Source organism: Balaenoptera acutorostrata, chromosome 8 (genome assembly GCF_949987535.1).
Source record: "Balaenoptera acutorostrata chromosome 8, mBalAcu1.1, whole genome shotgun sequence".
Lineage (NCBI taxonomy): Eukaryota > Metazoa > Chordata > Mammalia > Artiodactyla > Balaenopteridae > Balaenoptera > Balaenoptera acutorostrata.
Genome location: NC_080071.1, coordinates 63,877,057 through 63,900,481, shown reverse-complemented (window position 1 = coordinate 63,900,481; position 23,425 = coordinate 63,877,057). Strand labels below are relative to the sequence as shown.

The 23,425-nt window shown below is 39.8% G+C and overlaps 1 non-coding gene across 1 annotated transcript; it reads left to right on the top strand.

Moving 5' to 3' along the window:
* Positions 1–16,792: 16,792 nt before the first annotated feature.
* LOC114238912 (U6 spliceosomal RNA) lies at positions 16,793–16,898 on the top strand. The gene has a single exon (XR_003624157.2). It is a non-coding gene; the product is annotated as a U6 spliceosomal RNA (small nuclear RNA).
* Positions 16,899–23,425: the final 6,527 nt, after the last annotated feature.

The following is a 23,425-nucleotide window of genomic DNA, read 5'->3' as shown; positions in this document are numbered from 1 at the left end:
CCTGGGAGTGACAGAAGAATCAAGAAGCTGTGCTCCCTGATCAGACCCTGTCTTAGTATCTCCCAACCTGTATCTGTTTAGCTATTAAAGGCATGCTTAGTTAGCTGGAGATGCATCCTTTGAGATTATGATCAAGAACTGTTAACATTTATAGGAGGAAGTAAGTGCTTAAGTGTTTTTTTCCCTACAAAGCTCCAAATCCATCTTTTGTAGACAATTTCTGACTATGAACCAACCAAGTAATCATCATTACCATTCTAACATTGAAATGTTACTTTATGGTTTTCAGAACAATTCCATGCACTGTGATAGGTTGTATTTGTTCAGAATTCTTCCTTCCCTCCCACCCAGGCCATGGCTTTTCTATGGACTGAGAACACTTCATTGTCCCATTGACTCTGGGCCTGACATCGTGACTTTCTTTGATCAGTGGAATGTGGGCCGAAGTGAGTGTCACTGTCAAGTTTAGGCTTTAACAGCCACAGTTAGGTTCCATTTGCTCTCTTGCATCACAGCCAGTGGTCATGTGAAGAGTATAACCTAAATGGCCATGACACTTTCAGCCTGGGTCATAGAATGAGAGGCACCTAAGCCGACTTGAACCCAAACCCAGCCAAGTTCAGCTGAGCCACAGCTGCTCTAAAAATCCCCAAAGGAGCAATAGTGTTGTTATAAACCACTAAAATTGTGGAATTGTTTGTTATGCAGCATTATTATAGCAAAACCTGAATATCCATTTCTATGGGTCTGCATTATCTCTTATTTTTCTCAAAACAGCTCTATAAATGGGTAGGAGAGTGATCATTATTCCTATTTTACATAGGAAGCCACTGAAGCTTAGAAAGGTTTTGAGACTCATCAAATATTATGAAACTAGTCATTTTGGGAGGCTATGGTCAAACCCAGATGACCTGATGCCAGGAGCAGTACTCTTTCCATCTCATATATTGCCTCAATAATGCCCCTCTCTATGGGAAACCTCTAACCCATCAATAATTGTTTTCTCTTACAGTCTTCCTAACTAAGCACATACCTAACAGCCATGCAGTTATGAGGTAGGAAGATTCTCTGGTATAAAAATGAAAATTCAATTTGGTTAAATTTTATAGGAAACACATTGTAGAAGTGTTATAAATTATTGAATATTTCCCATCTCAATTGATTCGCACAGTGCACTGTATTTTTCTTCATTTTCATTTGTAGTTGTTGTTAGAAATGGACGGATTAGCTTTTCAAATGCTGCCTGAGAAACTCTATTCCTAGTCCTTTCCTTCAATCTATTCGCTGGACAATTGCATCTCCCTGCTGGGCACTGGGCAGAATTACAAGAACTTCCTGAGCTGTAGCAGCTGCAGTCATCTCTTAGCAAAGATCACACTGGGTACCAACTGGCCTGAGTCCAAATGTCCCACTGACCATGTTAAATAGCTACCTAGGCAGGGAGGGTGTAAACACAATGCCATTTCCTCAAGATGTGTCTTATTATTATAGTTATTGACATGTATTAAGCACTTAGCATGCCCAAGTGCCTAATGCATGTTAATAACAGACTACCCCCCATACATGTGATTTAACTTGGCATGTACCCCCTTTCTCCTTCTCTGCCATTTTATCCACATGAGTTCTCTGGGCCCGCTGAACCTGACTTCAGCTCTAATCAGGGAGATGGAAAATGATGACCCAGAGGACTCTACTTTGGAACGAGGTTAAAGGATGAGACACCCAACTCTCTGCACTTGTCGGTGACAGTGAACTGGAGAAAATGGGGTCACCAGCACTTTGGGAAACAGAATCAGAAATCTGAATGAGTTGAAGTGATTGGACCCAAATGAAATGAAAGACAGGAAGGGCAGTGTCTCAAAATCTGGGCAGCAGGTGAGAAGGGCAGGCAAAAGGTACACAGTAGGGCAATATGTAGGAAGAAGGCTCACTGGAGAGCGAGGGGAACCGAGTCAGTAACACTGACTGCAGAGCAAGGAGAGAGACGGAAGATTTCCGTTCTCCTCCACTGACGACCTCTGATCAGAATACCGTGACCACAACCAAAGAATTATTTTTTTAAATTTAACACTTATTTATTGAGCTGTTTGTCTATACCAAGCTCAGTGCTGAGAAATGTTTGCGTAAAATGGTGACCAAACAGCTAAAGCATTTGCATAATTGCTTGATTGGATTTTACAATGTGGAGAAGGTACTCACTAAAGCCCTAATATAACCAAGTATTAAAAATACCTTCGAAGAAATATTGACATCAACTATCTGATTCACCAAGAGACATAAAACTCAAATCTGTGAAGTGCTGGGTTCAGGAAAAGAAAAAATGAGCTTCAAGAAGTACAGAAGGTATTTAGTTTCCTTATGACAATGGCTGATAAACACTGGAAAGACTTACGGAAGAGCAGGTGTTATCTCCTCTGCAAATGAGAAATAGCCTCACCTGTTTTGAAGGGTATCCTAAGGTGGCCTTCCTTTGCACATTTCAGTGTGTATCAGAATCACCCTGAGGGCTTGTTAAAACACACCCCCCTCATCTTCAGAGTCAATGCTGATTCAATTTTGGATTCAATAGGTCTGGGGATGGGCCTGATAATTCGCATTTCTAACAAGTTCCCAGGTGATGCTGATGGTCTTGAGGTCACATTTTAAGAGCCACTGGTTTGAATGTGTTTGCTTGATTTCCCTATTGGTAAGAATTACAAATGTGGAGCTCGGCTCTCTTCCTTTATCTCTGCGGGCAAAGTCGAGTCCCTTTTGGTCCACAGCTTTCATTTCCCCCTTTGGAGTTGAAGCCAAGTCCAGCAGCCCCAGAGAAGAGATGTGTTTACAACGGCAGAGAGGAAGAAGCTGTTTAACTATCCAATTTCCCAGGCCCTTCCTCTGGATATTCGTATGCCGTAGAACTAGAGTGAGGTCCAGAAACCAGCATTGCGCTCAAGTACCTCAAGAGATTCTGATGATCAGGTAAATCTGGGAAACACTAGAAGATAAGCTTTAGTTCCCCTCCCATGATTTTATGAAGACTGGCTGCCAGTTATGTAGTGTGACAGAGAGAAATACAGGTTTCAGTGTATTTTGCAACTTAAAGTAGTAAAAAGATAAATGCACTTGGAGTCAGAAACCTAGATGATATTTGACATTCTTACACTTTGTGACTGTGGGCAAATCTCTCCAAACATCAGGGATATCTGTAAAATACAGTGTTATCTGTAAAAGAAGGCTAATAATGCCCACCTATGCCTGTAGCTCTTCCCATGGGCCAGGTGGTCACCAAAGGGACCTAAGCTGGATATGGTCCCTGCCTTCACAGAGCAACAATCTAGGCAAGCAGAATGTGAAAGAAGTGATAATAGTAAAATGCGGTGAGGTGCCCCGCCTTTGTTCGTAGGATATCTGTGAGGTATGAGGCAATAGCATGGAAACACTGGAATTACAAAACATAGCAGGCATGTTGGAATTTACTTGGTCGTCGTCATCCTTGTTATTAGCAAGGGAGAAAATTCCATTAACGATCATGCAGGAAACAAGAAAGAGGGACAAGAAAATGGACAGCCTAACAAGAGAGTGTTGACAAAATAAATGAATGTCCAAGAGGCAAGGAGATTGGGAGTCTAGCGTGATAAAAGCCAGGAGAGGAAAGAGTTTTTTAAAAATTTCAGGAGAGGACTTCCCAGGTGGCACAGTGGTTAAGAATCCGCCTGCCAATGCAGGGGACACGGGTTTAATCCCTGGTCCAGGAAGATCCCACATGCCGCGGAGCAGCTAAGCCCATGTGCTACAGCAACTGAGCCTGTGCTCTAGCGCCCACGAGCCACAACTACTGAGCCCGTGTGCCACAACTACTGAAGTCCGTGCGCCTAGAGCCCATGCTCCACAACAAAGAGAAGCCGCCACAATGAGAAGCCCATGCACTGCAATGAAGAGTAGCCCCCGCTTGCCGCAACTAGAGAAAGCCTGGGCGCAGCAATGAAGACCCAACACAGCCAAGAATAAATAAATAAATAATAAATAAATTTATCAAAAAAAAAAAATTTCAGGAGAGCCTGGTCATTTGTTCTAAATGCTGCAGAGAGACCAAAGAGAGTAAGGATTGAGAAAAGGCATTTAGGAGGCTGAGTTGGGCCATTGGTGATTCAGGGGATGCAGGCAGATGCTACAACAAAACAGGTTATTTTCCATCAGTTTTATTGAGCAGGACACTGAGCAACAGAGAGTTTCCCCCCAGGTAAGTCATTTGCAGAAATCAGATCAAAACACTCTGCCTTCCCAAAGGTCAAGTTATTTCATCACAAATTAGAGACCCAGTTACTTGTCTGCTGTCTCCAGATACTGATGCCAGCCTGAGCAGTCCTGGGAGACCACACAGGCAAAACAACTCTCATTTTGGAAGTGGCTTCTTACACGTCCAGATAGCTTTGTTGGGTGCAGAGTCAGGTGGCCTGACTCTCTTCATTATGCATCTGTAAGGTACTTTGAGGTTTAGGAGGCTGGCGCACTATAAATTGTTCCGTCTTTAATAATAAATCATGCTCTGCAAGAAACCTGCATTGCAGACACAAGAGATCCAGTGAAAAAGCGATCTACCATGGGGTGAATTTCATGGAAGGTAGTAAAGAGATGAATTCAGGGGGGCAGGGGTGGGAAGGAAGAGTTAAACATCTAACACGTGTTGTCGCTGACATTTCAAAAAATATATATCTTCAAGGTATGGGGAGGAAAGTCTGTCTCTAGCCTAGCTCCTTTAATGCTACTGGGCTGTTCACAACCTGAGGCATATGTACTGAAAAAGTCTGACGCCAACAAAATGTAGATGAGCTGCGGGAACAGACACGGCCACAGTGGCAGATCAAAGTGAGGCAGGGAGGGAACAGGCTCTGCTGAGTAAGACGAGGCATTACCATAATGAATTTTGTGAGTAAGCAACTCCCTTTAAAATCGTTCGTTTTGATCTGTTAAGAAGGTTTTTACTGTAATCAGGAAAAGGTTTACTTGGCAGAGGGAAGAACAGAGAAAGGGGAAGCCAGAGAGACAGTTTTCGATCTGGTTTTAAACAATTGTCTGTTCTCTCTGCTGTCTAGACCCTCCTCCCAGATCCTTGTTTCCTCTGATTCCCTCAACCTTCTTAGAAAAGATAAGTTAATTTAACTAAAGTATTTGGGGGTGTCATGGGGGAAGGGGAGGAGCAGAGATAGAAAAGGGACAAACTCAAAGACATCTTGCTTTAAAAAGTGAATTGTTTCAAACCAAATGAAACTATACTAGACATGATCGCTGATACAATGCGAAAAGGTGAAGCGTGTTAAGAGAAAGGTACATCTCTGGGTAACTGATGAGGTTTCCTTGTTTTGGGGGCGATTCCTGGGCATTGCTAGGAATATGTCAGTGGAAGAAGTGCTTTTCGGCTCCCCTCTCCTTCATCTCAGACTGCTCTTACCATATTGTTTCAGGGAGAGGCAAAGGCCGCTGGAAAGCTAAATATCCTTTCTACTGGGGAGGGAGGGTGAGTTTCACTGCTCTTGTACATCTGAGTGTGTATAAGTCCTTTGTACTGTGAAGGAATGTGATTAAGACTCACTGTCAGACTGCTGGATTAAGTCTCTCTCTCCTTTTTTAATCCAATCTTTCTCTTTCCCTGCCTCTCTCCCTCACTATCTCCAGAGACCTTAAGGGAAGGGGCTTTGACAAGAGCTGATTTTGTCACATTTTGTGATGCACAGTTTGGGGACATTAGCCATCTATGTCCCCTTATCTACTTCCATTCACATTAGCACCATGCAAAGACTAGATGGAAAGCTGGAAGGGTGGGGCTTGCTGATTGCATCCCATTTCTGGCAGGAGCAGGTCTGGGGTCTGGGGTTGATGGACAGGAATGAAGCAAGAGCTCAGAACCATCTGCTAACCATACGCTGCTCATGTCATATCAACAGAAGAGGCCCCATCCCTTAGTTTTCAGAAAAATATCTTAGGGGAAGCCCCAAGAATGTTAAAAAGTTGCTTTGACAAGACAAAAATCACTTTCTATCCTTACAAGATTTTGGTAAAGAGCACAGGAGTCTCTGCAGGTCCAACAAGAAGAAAAAGAAGAAGAAGAAGAAGAAGAAGGAGAAGGAGAAGGAGAAGAAGAAAAACAACAAAACCAACAAAAACAACCTACAACCACACACCCTGAGTAGGTTGTGGTGGCAGCTTCAAGGAAGGTTACAGTTGGGGCAAGTCAGGTCTCCAGGTAACCTGTTCCCTATGTGACCTACTCCCAACACTTTAATGTCTCTCCCAAGAAAACTCTCCCAGCTCCCCATTCCCAGGGACACCCACAACCTTGAGGGTTTTCCTAAGAGCTGTGCAGCAGAGAACATGGGCATGGTGGGCACTCAGGTATTTGTTGTCAGAATGCTAATGGTAAGACCACAAAGTACATTTCAACTCGGAGACTTTTCCTTAAAAGCATTAAAAAAAAAAAAAGCTTAAATTAAAAAAAATTGTTTCTAGAAAAAGTGTCTCAAATGGAGGCCAGTGCCCGGAGTTTTAGTGTCTCTGCCCTAACATTGGACTTCCTGGCTTTTAAATATTTTAAAAACAATTCTACAGAAAATTTCAAATATATTAAAAATAAATAGAATCAAGTATTGAACCTCTGTATACCCATTACCCTGCTGAAACAATCAACTTTCTGCTATTTTTGTACCATCTATATCTCTACCTACTCCCTACCCCTCAATTTATTATTATTATATGTCATTTCGCTAAAATGTATGTACAATGACATGTGCAAATCTTAGCTGTACAGTTTTAGTAAGTGGATATATCTGTGCAACCCTTACCCCTATTATCTAATATTTTGATCTCTTCTGAAAGTTCCCTTGTGACACTTCTAAGTCATCTTCGATGATTTTTGCCTGTTTTAAAACATCATACAAATGGAATCATGCAATGTGTATTTTGCGTATCTTTTTTCTTCACTTTGCCTAATGTCTATGGGATATACCTGTATTCTTGCATATATATGTAGTTCATTACTTTTTTTGCTGAGTACTATTTCATTGTATGAATATACCACAGCTGGTTTATCCATTCTTTTCTTGATGGGCACTTGGACTGTTTCCAGTTGTCAGCTATTGGGAAAAAAGCTGCAATAAACATTCTTATACATGTCTTTTGGGGGACATTTGTTTAAATTTCAGCTGGACAAATAATGAGGATTGTAATAATAATAATAATAATACTGGGGAATTGAAGAATAGGTGTACATATAACTTCATAAAACTACCAGGCAGTTTTCCAAAGTGGTTATACAGTTCTACATTCCCACCAGCAATGTACAAGAGTTCTGACTACTCCACATCCTTGTTCACATTTGGTATTTGCCTAACTTTTTAATTTCAGCCATTGCAATGGGTATGTGGAAGTATCTCATTGTGGTTTTAATTAACTTTTCCTCTATGACTAATAATGATGAATACTTTTTCATGAGCTTTTTGGTCATTTGTATATCTTCTTTTGTGAAGTGACTGCACTTTGACCAATTTTAAAAATTGGATTCTTTATTTTGCATACAAGCCCTTTGTCAGATATATGTTTTGTGAATATTTTCTCCTTAGTCTATGGATTGTCAATTCATTGTCTTAACAGTATCTTTTCATGAGCAGAAGTTTTTGATTTTGATAATGTATAATTTATCATTTTTCTTTTTTTGTTATTGCTTTCTCTGCTTAAGAAATATTTACTTATCCCCAGTTATGAAGCTGTCCTATGTTCTTTTTTTTTTTTCAAAAGCTTTTCTTCTACAAGCTACAATTTTTCATGCTTGAATCTAACGTCATCTAAAATTAATTTTTTTGTATGGTATAAGGAAGGGATTGAGATTCTTTTTTCCTTTCCATGTGGATGTCCGTTTATTCTAGCACCGTTGGTTAAAAATCACTTTCCATTCCCACACTGAATTGATTCGACATTTTTGTCAAAAATCAATTGACTGCATAATTGTGGGTCTATTTCTGGATTCTCCATTCTGATCTATTGATCTATTTGTCTATCCTTATGCCAGTACCTCATTGCATTGATTCTTGTAGCTTTGTATTAACTTTTGAAGGCAGATAGTAAGTCCTTGAACTTGGCTCCTTTTTTTCAAAATTATTTTGTTATTCTAAGTCAGTTGCATTTCCATAAAAATTTTGGAATCAGCTTTTCAATTTCTATTTTAAAAAATCCTGGCAATATTATGATTTTGGTTGCATTGGATCTGCAGATTAATTTGAGGAGAAGTGGTATCTTAACAATATTGAGTTTTCCAACCTACAAATTGGTATATCTATCCATTTATTTAGGTATTCTCTAATATCTCTAAGTGATTTAGCAGTTTTCAGTGCAGAGATTTTGCTCACCTTGTGTTCTGTTTATTCCAAAGTATTTTGTGTTTTCTGATGCTATTATAAATGGAATTAAGTTTTAAATGTCCATTTTTTTGCTTCTAGTATACAGAAAGAAAACTGATTTTTACATATGGACCTTGTATCATGAGACCTTACTTATTCCTGATATTGGTAATTTGTGTTTTCTTTTTTTCCCCTTAACCAGTTTTATCATGGGAGTATTGATTTTATTAATATTTTCAAAGAACGGTGTTTAGTTTTTAATGTTTTCTCTATTTCTCTTCTTTCTATTTTATTGATTTCTGGTCTTTATTATTTTCTTTGTTTTACTTATTAAGATTTCTTTTACATATCTTTTTCTAGCATCATAAAGATCAATGAAATCAAATCTTTCTTCTAACATAAGCATTTAAAATCTTACATATCACTTAAAGCAGTGCTTTAGCTACATCACATGACTTTTTGGTGTGTTTGTTGTATTTTCATTATCATTCAAATAAGAATTATTTGTACTTCTCTTGTGATTTCTTCTTTGATCCATGGGTTGTGTAGAAATTTAATGTTTTATTTCCAAATATTTATGGCTTCTTTAGATAGCTTATTGTTCTTGATTTCTCATTCAAATTCTTTGTGATCAGAGAACATAATCTATAAGATTTCAATCCTTTGAAGTATTCTGAAAACTTTCATAAGCCCAGCCCATGATCTGTTCTAGTGAATGTCTCATGTTTCCTGAGAATGAATGTATATTCTGCACTGGGGGCAGTGTTCTACAAATGTAACGTAGTCACGATGGTTAAACATTGATCCAATCTTCTTCATTCTTACTGATTTTTTGTCCTGTTGTTCTAAATCCCCAACTATGACTGTGCATTTGTCTATTTCTCCCTTTAGTTCTATAAGTTTTGACTTCATGTATTTTGAAGTAAAATTAAGCCCATACACATTTAAAATTATGTCTTTCTGATGAATTGGCCCTTTTATGATTATGAAATATTATGCTTTATCTCTAATAAAACTCCTTGTCTCAAAGTTTATTTTGTCTGATATTAATATAGGTACTCTGGCTGTCATATGAGTAATATTTGCCTGATAAGAAATTTTTCATCACTTTACATTCAACTGATTTGTATTTTTGCATTAAAGTGCATCTTTTGCAGACAGTATAGAGGTAGGACATCCTTTCTGAAAAATTTTAAATTGATCTTGTCAATCTCTGGTGTTTATTGACGTGCTTAGTCATTTAAATTTAATGTAATTGTTAATGTGGTTGGTCTTAGGTCTGCTATTTTGCTGTTTATTTCTACCTCATCTGTTTTTTTTTTTTTAACATCTTTATTGGAGTATCATTGCTTTACAATGTTGTGTTAGTTTCTGCTGTATAACAAAGTGAACCAGCTATACGTATACATAATTTCATCTGTTTTTATTGCTCCTTCTCTGTATTTTTGAGAGCATAATAGAATACTTTAGCATTCTATTTTGTTTCCTCTATTGACTTTTTAGCTATACTTTATATTTATATAAAATATATAAATTTGGTAATTAAAATTTTGGCATTATATTTTTGATGATTGCTCTAGGGATTATAATATGCATTGTTAAGTTTCATAATCTACTTAGAGTTAATGGCATGTTGCTTAATATAAAACATAATTACCTTGAAACAGTATAGATTTAACTACCCTCTCATTCTTTGTATTATTATTTATATTAATTGTACGTGTTACAAACCTTGGTATGGATCACTGTGATATAATAAAAAATATTTGATCTTTGACCCCAGTTCCTGGCACAGAGCTCCTAAAGCCCTTGACATCCCCTGAGTGATGTGTTTGATATGCTAATGAGATGGCTTTTGGCTGAGGACCTCCTAGACAGCTTCAGGATAGGGACCTGTCACCAGAAAGACCAAGCCATGATTAGAAGGTTGGGACTTTCATCCCCAGCCTCTGACCTCTGGGGAGGGGAGAGAGGCTGGAGATTGAGTTCAATTACCAATGGCCACCTTTGTAATCAACCACACCTTTCTAATGAAAACTCCACAAAAACCCCTAAACATCAGGGTTTGGAAAACTCCCAGGTTGGTGAATACATGAAGTGCTGAGAGGGTGGCACACCCAAAGAGAACATGGAAACTCTGTGTTCCCTCCTCCTTCCCGCCAGTAACTTGCCCTAGGCATCTCTTCCATTTGGCTGTTCCTGATTGCTTCCTTTACAATAAATTGGTGTTGGTAAGTAAAGCACTTCCCTGAGTTCCCTGAGTCATTCTGGTGAATTATCAAACTGATTTATAGCTGGTCAGTCAGAACTATGGGTACCCCCTGGGACTTCCAACTGGCATCTGAAGTTGGGGCAGGCTTGAGAGACTAAGCCCCTTAACTTGTGGTTGTCTCCTCTAACTCCAGAGAGTTAGTGTCTGAGAATTGGAGAGTTGGTGTTGGCAAAGACACCACATGTTTGGTGTTGTGACGGGGCGGGAGGAACCCTCATTTGGTGTCAGAAGTGGTGTGTGAAAGAACCCAAGAGTCATATTTTCCTGCTTCTTCACGTTTTTAGTGACTTCACATGTTTAGTGATACCAGACATTATAAAAGATATGTTGTAGAGACCCTGGGTTCTATTTTGTTCCTCTTAAAGGCAAAAGTTGTTCCATAAGGCAGTTAATTTGGCCAGACTCAAACTCCAAATTCTATCTTCTCTGTGTAGAATAGCAGCTGAAATCTCTGCTCACTTTCTCATCCTCTGGACTCCCCGAGGGTTTCCCCTAAAAACAAGAGCTTTAATCTATAGCTTAGGGTTGGTTTAGGTTTTCCATGTAAATTTGGGGTCTCTGTGTATGGCTCCCTCCCTTCCATGACTTCCCCCTGTTGGGTTATTCTGCCACCCACAGACCTGTAAGGTTGCGGCTTTCTGTCACCTGACCCTCACAAACTTGCAAATCCCATGCTTCACAGTTCCTCTTTCAAGGGAAGACTCCCCTCTGGTTTCTGCTTGCTGTTGATCATTCATTCATCTGAGCCTTCATATGGTTATGGGTGTGTTTGTGTTTAAATATTGTTTCCCAGATTTTAAAACTCTTTTCTCTGTTAGTTGGACCAAATGACTCCACCATCATTCAGTTCACCTGCTGATAATTTGAAAATAAGATACTTTCTTGAAAGGAAAGAAGCCGTACCATAAATACACTATAAATTATTACTATGCAGTCTATGGTTTCCATTTAATATCTGGGATTATCTGACTAATCGGGGTTTAAAGACAATTTAAAGAAACTTGCAGCTTATAGTAGATGATATTCTCAGCCTTAGATAGAAAGAGGACACACATTCTCCTCAATTCTTTAATAAAAGCTTGATATTTTATTATTTTAAAGTAACTTTTATATACCTCATCACACTATTATCAGAAAAGTAGGGCTTCCCTGGTGGCGCAGTGGTTAAGAATCCACCTGCCAATGCAGAGGACACGGGTTCGAGCCCTCATCCAGGAAGATCCCACATGCTGCAGAGCAACTAAGCCCGTGAGCCACAACTACTGAAGCCTGCATGCCACAACTACTGAGCCCATGAGCCTAGAGCCCATGCTCTGCAACAAGAGAAGCCACCGCAATGAGAAGCCCGCACAACAAAACGAAGAGTAGCCCCCGCTCGCCACAACTAGAGAAAGCCCGCTCCCAGCAACAAAGACCCAATGCAGCCAAAAATAAATAAATAAAATAAATAAATTTATTTTAAAAAAAAAGAAAATACGCTTGGTTAGTGTTGTACTATTTATATGTGACATTGCCCATGACGTTACTTGGAAGTGAGTGTGACTCCTCACGCTTCTTTTGCACAAAGCCTTTAGAGGCTTTAAGCTCTAACCATGACCTACAAGAACCCTACCTGATCTGGCCCCTATTATGTCTCTGACTTCCCTTCTACAACTCTCTCCTTTGGTCACTCCACTCCAGCCATGCTGGTCTCCTGACTTTTCTTTAAACACACCAGGCACACTCAGACCTCAGAGCTGTTCCCTCTGCCTGGAATTCTCTTCCCCTACAGAGTCTCATCACTAGTTCCCTCTTTTTTTCAGGTATTTGTTCAGAAGTGCCATTCTTAGAGCAGCCTTCCAATTCTACTCTTGTTACTAAACTCAGGTCCAGCTGTTCGCCGCTCAAAAATCAATCTCAAGAGAGCAAATGTTGGTAGAAAGGAAAACTGCTTTTAATCAGAATGCGGGCAATCTGGGGAGATGGTGGACTCAGAGTCCCCCCCAAAACCACGTCCGAAGATTCTGCTCGGCCATGAAAGTTTTTAGAGGGAAAAGGGGAAGTAATCTCAGTCAATGAGATGGGGGTCAGGGTCGTCGTAATCCCCCACTGTGTGCAGGCTTGTCGACTCGTGATTTTTCTTTAGATGTTCTCTTGTTCTCATAGTTTGTTCACAAGATTACTGAAGGGGAAGCTAGGGTTATTTCTAGCTTATTTCTACTTCTTTGATCTATGGAAAGAACCAAGAGATTAGGCAAGGTGTGATCAAACGATTTAAAAGGTGTGCTTGGGCTGGAGATGAGTACAGCATGGGGGTGCCCGGTTTAAGGTTAGTGACAAGACAAAAGGGGCTGCTGTAGAGAGCTCTTTCCTGCCAAAGGCTGTTTATACTCTCTCTAAATTTATTTATTTATTTATTATTTTTGGCTGTGTTGGGTCTTCGTTTCTGTGCGAGGGCTTTCACTAGTTGTGGCAAGTGGGGGCCACTCTTCATCGCGGTGCGCAGGCCTCTCACTATCGCGGCCTCTCTTGTTGCGGAGCACAGGCTCCAGACGCGCAGGCTCAGTAGTTGTGGCTCACGGGCCTAGCCGCTCCGCGGCATGTGTGATCTTCCCGGACCGGGGCACGAACCCGTGTCCCCTGCATTGGCAGGCAGATTCCCAACCACTGCGCCACCAGGGAAGCCCTATACTCTCTCTAAAATTACAACTCCCTCCCTCACTAAGAAAATCCTTCTAGTATTACTTCCCTTATTATATGTCTCTCTCTAACATAGAATATAGTTTCTTATTTATCTTATTTATTTTCCAGATTTATTTACTAGTTATTTACTAGAATGTTATCTTCATAAACGCAGAAATTTGTCTCTTTTTTTATTCATTCTTATGATACCCTAGAATGACACCCTACACATAGTAAGTGCTAATGTGTTTAATGAATAAATAGGTGAAGCTCCCTTGATATTCTCTGGAATTCTGTTAAACATTCACCATTGAGAACTAACTTTTGTACTTGAGTCACATACACACAAGCAGCTTTTGGTACTATAGAAGCTTCAGACTCACATTTATATTTTCAATTCAGCTCCTTCACTGGAAAATGTTGCTTTTTATGATACTATAAGGGGTTTATACATTATTATTATAAGACAAATACTATTATTATGAATAACACTGAAACCCAAAATGTAGTCCAATGAAAATATCTCTATGCTCTGACCAATGGCCCACGGTGATAGTACTTTGCTTGTCTTGTTATACTGAAATTTTCTCATATATGTTATATATGTGTGCCGTATATATATAACATCAGTACAGTCAGTGTTCTTTTACCAGTCTTGTGATAATGAAAACATCTAACACCTGGCTGTATGACATAATGCGAACTGGAAAAGAAATATAACACAGTGGCACTAGCTAGTGTAGCACAAATAAGGAGTAAAATATGATTCTCCTAACAAAAAAAAATTACAAGAGATTGTAATCGGCCCAATTCTCTGGAGGGTAAGAAAAACCAAAAGGGAAATGTCAAAGGGGAAAGAGGATTGGCTTCTGCAAGAGTGCATTTCTGCCTTGGTCTGCGTGCTTGGGCAACTTTAATGAACTTCCTCATCTTTGAGGGAATTTGGCTCCAGCTTTGTTTTATGTCCAGCCCTTGATCCTAGGGAAATGACCTAGAAGTACTGGCAATGAGATTTCGAACGATGTTGATTACAGTAAATTCCAGCCCACTGAAAGATCTTGTACCTTCCTTCAAGTTCCTCATGAAGGGATATGACCCATAATATTTTTATAGATAGCCATAACTGAGCTCCAAGGGGATATGTGACTTGCACAGCAGGACTAGTTTTCTCTGATTATCAGATCCTTGCCAGTTGAAACTACTTTCATTTTCTATTTCTTAAATGCCCCCAGGCAAGTCAACCTTCCCTCCCACTACCAAACTCCCCCTGCCCCCCATAAGGGTTCCCTGGGCCCCAAGGCTTCCTGTGCCCTCCATTTGTTTGCCAGCTCCTGAGCTATGATCAAACGTCTCTAAATGGTGTCTTATCCAGGTCACATATAAATGTCACTCTACTTTCCATATCTGGGAGCACGGGCATGTAGTAACAATTGTAACAGCTACGATCTTCCTACTTGTCTCCTTTGTCATTAATTCACACAGCATTTGTGATTTTATTGAAGGGATTTAGTCAAATCATAAATCCTAAACTAGTCAATAGAAATGGTGACAAATTAATTAATTGACCATATCGGTTTAAATCCAAGATCCGCAGATTGCTGATTTCAGTTCCCACCTTGGATGCTCAACAAACCAAAATATGGTGTCTCTGACTAAGCCTTCCTGGCCATCATTCAGATTCTACCCCACTCCTCAAAACGTTGTTTTTGATATTTACTCCCTTCCGTCTAGGGGGATTAATTTCTTTCACATCATTCCTTACCCTGCTTCTTTACTTAATTACTTAAACATCCCACTCTAAGCAAATGTGTTATAATACATTTAAAATGGAACTAAACATAGATATATTGTATAAAATATATAATAGACAGAAAAGGAAAAGAGAAAAAAAAAGAGTTGTTATTTCTATCACTCAGAGATGGCCACAGATAATTTTTGGAAGATATACATATATATGTGGAACATTAATTACATGTATGTACTGATAAGAAGTTATACATATCACTGTATATTTTAAACTACTTTAAAAAATACCTAATATCATCTTTATATTCAGTTAAATACCCATTTATACCACATTTTTTAATGTTTTCTTAAAGATGTAGAATTTGTGTTTTAGAGCAAGGTCTCTGGAGGACTACCTAAGTTCAAGTCCTACTTACCAGCTGTATGGCTATGGGTAAATTACATAACCTCTATGTAATTCAATTTTCTCATGTATAAAATAGAAATAATAAAAGAACCCCCTATAATGCTCCTGTGTAGGTTAAATCAATTAATATTTGCATAGCAGGTAGAACTCTGCCTGATACATAGTAAGTACTATATAGGCATCTATTTGTATTGCCATCATCATTATTATTCCTTTTGGGGATGTATTAGGCTACTAGGTCTGCTGTAACAGAATACCACAGACTGCATGGTTTAAACAACAGAAATTTATTTTCTTGCAGTTCTGAAAGTAGAAGTCCAGGATCAAGGTGCCAGCAAGGATGGTTTCTTGTGAGGACTTTCTCCTTGGCTTGCAGACAGCTGCCTTCTTGTGTCTTCACGTGGCCTTTTCTCTGGTGTGCACACTCCTGGTATTGCTACTTCTTATAAGGACACCAGTCCTATTGGATTCGGGCCCCACTCTTAGGACCTCATTTAGCCTTAATTATCTCCTTAAAGGCCCCATCTCCAAATACAGTCACATTGGGGCTGAGAGCTTCCACCTATGAGTTTTGGGGGGACACAACTCAGTCTGTAACAGGAGATGTATGCTAATTTCGTTATTGTTAGATATTTAGGTTGATTTCTAGTTCTTACCATAAAGATGTTCATGCCTCAATGAACACTATCCGTTACTATTTCCTTAGTGCAAATCGTATAAATTGAAATATCAAAGTGTATGTATAATATTAAAGCTTTTAAGACATATTGCCATATTGCCCTCCAGAAAGGTTATACCAGTTTACATGTCCACTAGCCGTATAAGACTTATTTTAGTTTCAGTTTATTGCAAGAAATAGTCATTTTAGATATTACTGAAGCCTCGTTACTCTCCACCATTCCTGCGTCTTCACCTCCCCTTCCCCCGATATACACACAAAGTTGTCCTCTTGAAAGGTAATATCACAGGAGGGCAAGTTGGGAAAAAATACATGTTGGCCTACCCAATGCCAGTGAGAAGAGTTATATCAATAAGCATCCTTTTTACTCATGTAGACCTCAGCAACTGAAATGAAAGTGCAGTTACAGAAAACACCTGGACCATGGCAGTCCAAAACAGAAGAGGCATTGGAAATCTAGGTGGCAAAAATTAAAACGATCATGTAAACACAGAGTCAGCCTAATACCCTGCACCCATAGGAAAAAAAATATCCTAAAACAAAATAAATAAATAAAATTAAGCAAACCAAAATTGAAAGAGAAAGTGAAAATGAAAATTCATATTTCACAAAAGTAATTTCTTAACGGTAAAGCAACACAGTTTAAAAACTTTACTATGGTGCTTGCTTCGGCAGCACATATACTAAAAATTGGAACAATGCAGAGAAGATTAGCATGGCCCCTGCGCAAGGATGACACAAATTCGTGAAGCGTTCCATATTTTTAGCAGAGACCTTAATTAAACTAGAATTTATTTTAAAAAAAAAACCTTACTATGAGCATGTTCAAGCATACAGAGAACAAGAAAGAGTTCTACAGTGAATACTTTTATATACCCACAACACAGGTATGTTGTTAACATATTTGCTTTATCTATACGGATATATATAATTTTTTCTCAATAATTTGAACGTTTCTACTTCATTGCTAGATACTACCATATGCATCTTCCCAAATAAGGATTCTCTCCAAAATACATTACTGAAGGATTATCACACCTTAACAAAATTAGTCATAGTCTCCTCGATATCATTGAGTAGCCAGCTCACATTCAAATTTCTATAATTTTCTCCCAAATATCCTTCATAGCTGTTTTCTTTAAACCAAGATCCAATCAAGTACCAGGCACTGCCTTTGACTGTTGTATCTCTGAAGTCCTTTGCAATTAGCAGGTAATTTGGGACCTGATTTGCTGGTGTCATGTGAATGTCTAGTTGCTTAGTGAACTTTTTTTCACCTAATGTGTTCAGTTTCTACTGGTGATTTGATTGAATTTACCTATTTCATTAGGGGATGCAAAATGGAATTTTTAAAATTTTAACTTAGATTCTGCATTTATTGGCTCAAAATTCTGTGTAAAGAATTTTCTTTAATTAATTTGTTATCAAAAATGCCCAAACACATGCTCTATTCTCTGTCTTTTGTTAACCACTTTCATATCAAGAAGTTGATGTAAGTCACTTCCAGTGGTGGCGAATGCCATTATTTTCCCTGATATTTTGGTATCATCATAGACACATACATTTTTATTTCAATTTTAGTTTATTTTCTTTTTTGTGCTCAAATTGTCACAGATATTGCCAGTAGGAGCTCTTTCAAGCTGTCTTCTCTGTCCTTTTGATATGACCTCATTACTCTTTCCCTGTTTCCTTGTTTCCTCACACAATAAGATGTCCCAGCTTCACCTGTTTAACATCAGTTTGGTTATTAAATTTTCCTACAACCCTTTTTCATCTTGATATTAACCAAGAAACGTGAAATAGAGAAGCAAATATGTGATTGTAACCTGCTGTCTTGATTTTAGTTTGCCTTTTTCCAAAAGCAAATCCTGAATCAATGACTTCAGTACAGGTAAATTATTTGGGAATTGATCCCAGGAAGCCAAAGTGAGGGGATGGGGAAATTGAGACACAAAAGGGAAAAAAGTAAAAAGCATGTGTGTTAGTGACCTAGATATCACTGTGGGCAACAGCCGTGTCCCCCTGGCAGCTTTCCGTGTAGAACGGAACATTCATTTCCTCAGAAACGTCCACTGAGGAAAAGGAAGCTGAGATATTTATCAACTGCATTTTCTCCTTGGTTAAGGGTTACCCTGGGAGCATTAACTCTTGAGCTAGAGAAAACCCTGAGGTGGGAAAGCAGAACTCAGGTGCTCAAGGTAGGAAGTTATCAGTGGGCTAAGGTTACAGATGAGCCAAGGAGATGGGGGCAAGGTATTGAGAGCATCTACTATACTGGGAAAGTCAAGTTGGTGGCTCCTTGACTATAAATGTTCTGTTCCTTTTCTTGTTTCTTGACCCACGGTCTCTACACTTTGAACGCCAACTGTATCTGGATCCAGAAGTGTCCATGTGGGTACTTTCTCCTGCTCTTCTGCATTCTGAAAGGTGTCCATGGTCTTCTATACCAAGTGCAAGGCTATATTAAGCTTAGATTGCTCCCTGAGCTTCACATAAGTGTCTACTAAGTATGTCCAGCTGGCTGTCCTGTAGATTCCTCAAATCCATCATGTCCCAAACTGAAGCTATGACCTTCTTCCCAGACCTGCTCCCTCTCCACTGGTATGTGAATGGCAGTACCGTCTACCCAGCCACCCAAGCCAGAGGCCAGGCATCGTCCTTGATGCTTTGCTTTCACCACCAAGACTCAATTGTCTTTTTCCTTTCAAATGCTTTTCAAACTCATCTATGTCTCTTTATTACCACCACCTCTATTTTATCTCTGGAGGCCATCTTCACTTACTTTGATTACCTTGGCAGTCCTCAAGCTAATTCTCCAGCGTTGTTTGCCTCTAATCCCTTCTCCACACTGAAGCCAGGAGATCTCTCTAAAATGCAGCAAGAGCAACTGATCTAAACACTATTTTGCAGAGTCCTTTGTTGGTTTCTGTTTGCTTTAAGTATAAAGTTAAACCTTTAAAGTGGTTGAAATGCCCTTCTTGATCTAGCTATTGTATTTATCTCTCTGCCTCATAATCTGTCATTACCGCCCTCTCCAAGTCCCCACCAACCACACACCCACACACAGACATCAAACACCCTACTCTGGCTGTGGGGCTTCTCTCAGGTCCTGCAATGCACCTCTCCTTCTCTCTCTCTCTCTCTCTCTCTCTCTCTATCTCTCTCTCTCTCTCTCCATCTCTATCTCCCCCAGCCTGGGACACTCATCCTGTACTTCTTTACCTGGCCGACACTTACCCAACTTCAGGCCCAGTGTCACATACTTCTGTAACCGCCCTTCGTCTCAGTTTCCACAGCTATAAATTGAATGTGATAACAGTGTCCACCTTGTATGATGGTTGTGAGGATGAAAAGAGTTACTATATGCAAAGCACTTAGCAAGCATTCAATAAATTATTATATTATTATATGTACTATATTATTATAGTATGTATCATACCAAACTATAATGGCATATTTAATTGTCTGTCTCCCCATCTGGACAGAAAGTTTCATGAGGGCAGCCATCTTCTGTCTGTCTTGTTCACAACCATAGCTCCAGCACTGTGCTCATTGTCACATGGTAGGGACTCAATACATATTTGTTGTATAGATAAATGGAAGGGACAGGGAGATGGTAGCCTAAGCAAGGTGATTTTCCCAAAGTTTAAAAAGATGGTAGAAAAGTGAATGTATGTGTAAATGACTCTTGTGTTGGGAGAGGTGGGCGTTTAGGGTGGTACTTGTTCAGGTTTCCAGGGAAATCTTCTGCAGCAACGACTTAAGAAGGGGAACTTTATTTTATTTTTTTAAATTTATTTATTTTATTTATTTATTTTTGGCTGCACTGGATTTTCATTGCTGCGTGCGGGCTTTCTCTAGTTGCAGTGAGCAGGGGCTACCGTTTTGTTGCAGTGTGCAGGCTTCTCTTGTTACGGAGCACGGGCTCTAGGCGTGTGGGCTTCAGTAGTTGTGGCACACGGGCTCAGTAGTTGTGGCTCCCGGGCTCTAGAGCGCAGGCTCAGTAGCTGTGGCTCACGGGCTTAGTTGCTCCGTGGCATGTGGGATCTTCCCGGACCAGGGCTCAAACCCGTGTCCCCTGCATTGACAGGCAGATTCTTAACCCCTGCGCCACCAGGGAAGCCCAAGAAGGGGAACTTTAAATGAACTTCTTTAATCCTCACAATGGTCCTGTGAAGACAAGGCTTCACTGAAGAGGAAGCTGAGTAGCGGAAGGGTTACATGGCCCTGGTCTGGAGTCCAAAGTAAGAGACAGAGTGAAGCTGTGCAAGCTCTTAGCTCGTCCCTCCCTAGCTGTGTTCTCTAAAACTCTGGTGCTGAAGTACATTAACAAATGTTAGTGAAAGAATTGGGGGCACAAATAAATTTGGGGACAATAGGAGTAAATAGAAGTGACTGTTGTTATTGTCTTTTTGCTGCAGGGATGCTAAAAGCCTTTAAGAGGCTAGTGTAAATTGTGACTGTCCAAGACGAGAAGGTACGCAAGCTTCCCCAGCTTACTGGAGCAGAGAGCCCTAACTTTCCAGAGGTTTCTTGGGAAACACAGCCACGGCCCTTGCTCAGCCCTCTACCCAGGTTGCCTACCTCCCTCTACCTTCAAGGTTCGGTCATCTCTGATCCTTTTTTTATTTTTTCATATACACATCTAAAATGATGGAAAATATATTACAATACTATATAGAATGGTGGAAATGGAATGGACCCTGGCAATTTTTAAAGCCAATCTCCACATTTTATGGTTGAAGAAACAGGTATAAGGAGAGTCAACAATATGCCCAAGGTTCCCCAGGGAGCTTGTGGTAGAACTATAGGAAATGCTTTCCACTCTCTTCTCTCTACTCTCCACTAGCCAAATCATCTCCAATTTTTAATTTTATCACTGTTGACTGTATGACAAGTACATTTGTTATATTCCTTCCTTAATGTTGGGCCTGAAACCACTCAGCAGGTATATGTTTGTTCCTATCATTGGTATCCTGGGTGGCTTTCGTTTACTCTGCTATTGTTTGAGGAGCTTTGGGTAGAACTAGGAAAACTGTAAGTCTTCACATTGGCAGTGATCTTTAAGACCCATAAAAGATGAATCACCGAGGGAACCTATAACTTTGCATGCTCAAAGTAAATATTCTATTTTTATGGCTGCCTGTGTTTTATCATCTATAAATTTTACAACAATGATTAGGTTCAAAGTAGGAACATGATTTACATACATCAAAACGTCTCACACTGTCCTTACAGCCTGTGAAGCACCTGCAGCAAATACGAGCAAGCTCTCAGAGGCATTAATTAATGGAGCCTTTCTAAGGGGGAAAGAGAGAGAACATGACAGCGATGGTGGCCTCTTATAACCACAGTTGTGTATCCTGCAGTGTTCACATAGGACTAGTGCTTTCTGCATTTGTCAGAAATAACACTTACTTCAGCTTTTTCATCCCTTCCCAAGGGATGAAAAGTGTGATCAGTCCTATTTCCCAGAAATGCTTTTTCTCTTACACTGACCAGAAACTCTTTAGAAGTGTCAGCACAGGAAGAACTTCAGAGAGTGTAGCTATTTAACACAACTGGTTTCTCTCACCTGTGCCCAGAATATGTTCAAGTCTATAGATAGATGGGGTGCGTGTCCCCCGAGTTTCTGCAGCACCTTTCTTCTCCTCCATCCTCCCACTTAGTTCTACCTTGGATTGATTTTGCCTCCTAGCAAAGAGTTAAAGGTGATCACGCAGGGATTTAAGTTCAGGCATTCTGGAAGACGTGCACTGAGGCAACAGCAGCTGCAAATCGTGGAAGGTACAAGCTTTCAGGGTAAACATCAATTTCTCCAATTTGCTATAGCCTGAGAACCTTATAAGCCTAGCGAATGAATTGTGAGTGTGGGTTTTGTGCTGGCTGGATGGACCAGGGGTTGTTTCTATAAAGCTCTGTTAATGTACTCTGAGTCTTCGGTTTAAATATCATGAAGGAGTAAAAAGTCACAGCTGTTTCACTCACTGCCCTCCTTACATGTGTCAGTTTCAATCTTCTTGGACAAAGGCTGCCTTGCAATCTCGCACCTGGATTCAGCTTCATACTGGTGGGGGAAGTGGCCAGAGCTTGTCCCCAAACACCAGGGCAAAAACTCTCCCCTTATCTCTCTGCTCCTTGAAACCCCATCTCCACCTTCAAATGCACTACCTAGCCTTCTACTCGATATATTTCTGGCGGCACATTTAGCCACATCTCATGTCCTGTATTTGGAAATATTTTCTGTTTCCGTGAGATCCTCCATCTCCATAGTAAGTATTGAGCTCTTTCTCGTGCTAGGGGCTACGTTAAGTGCTTTACATGGACTGTCTTGTTTAATATTTATACTTCTCTGAGATAGGCACAATTATTATCCCCATTTTATAGATGAGGAAACTAAAGCTGAAGTGAAATAACTTGCCCAAAGTCATAGAACTAGTAAGGGCTAGAGCTGAGAACCAATCAGACAGACTAAATCTGTTCAGAACTTTCATGTTAATATCTGGGCTTTTAGATTGAACATAGCTCTCTGAGAGTGGGGTATTAGTTCTGTGTCTTTGTTTTCCCCTTGCACCTAGAACCCTCAAATATTTGTTCATTTCAAAGGGCCAAAGCAATCCTAGGAAAAACCAGGATAACAACCAGAACCTATAAAACCAGTAGACCTAGAAATACGATTCCCCCAAAGCAGACCCTGCTTTTCTTCCTGATGATGTTAAAAGCCTAGAATATGATAATTTAGTTTAAGGACAACCTTAAATAAAAGTTTCATTAATCAGAATGAGTATTCCTACAATAATGAGCCCTGGGTTGAATTTTAGAACCCTCTTTATGCTTTGTTAGTAACAAAGCTGTTATAAAAATAATTTGATAAGACAGTCCATCGTAATGGTGTGACTTAACTGTAAAAAGGGTGCCTTAGCCTGGTGTCTGAGCATACTCAACTTATGTAATGCTAACATAATGGATTATGCATATTGTATCAGGTTGAAAAGGAAACCCAGTGAAGTATTACAGCAATTTAAAAGATATATATCTGGGCTTGTTCAGCAGAGATATTTAAAATTTAAACCTGTTTAAATATTCAACTGAAACTAAAATAAAGTTCTGCAAAATGGAATTCAATAGAAAAGCTCCATTAAGAGTAAAAATGCTTCTCCAAACCCATTTGGTTCTAATAGAAACCCATCGAGCGAGGTGTTCATTGTTCAGGCACCAGCCAAGGGCAAAATTATACATACGTTTGGGTAGAAGAAAATCAGTTGGACTTCTTGTGGCATGAGCTTTCCTTA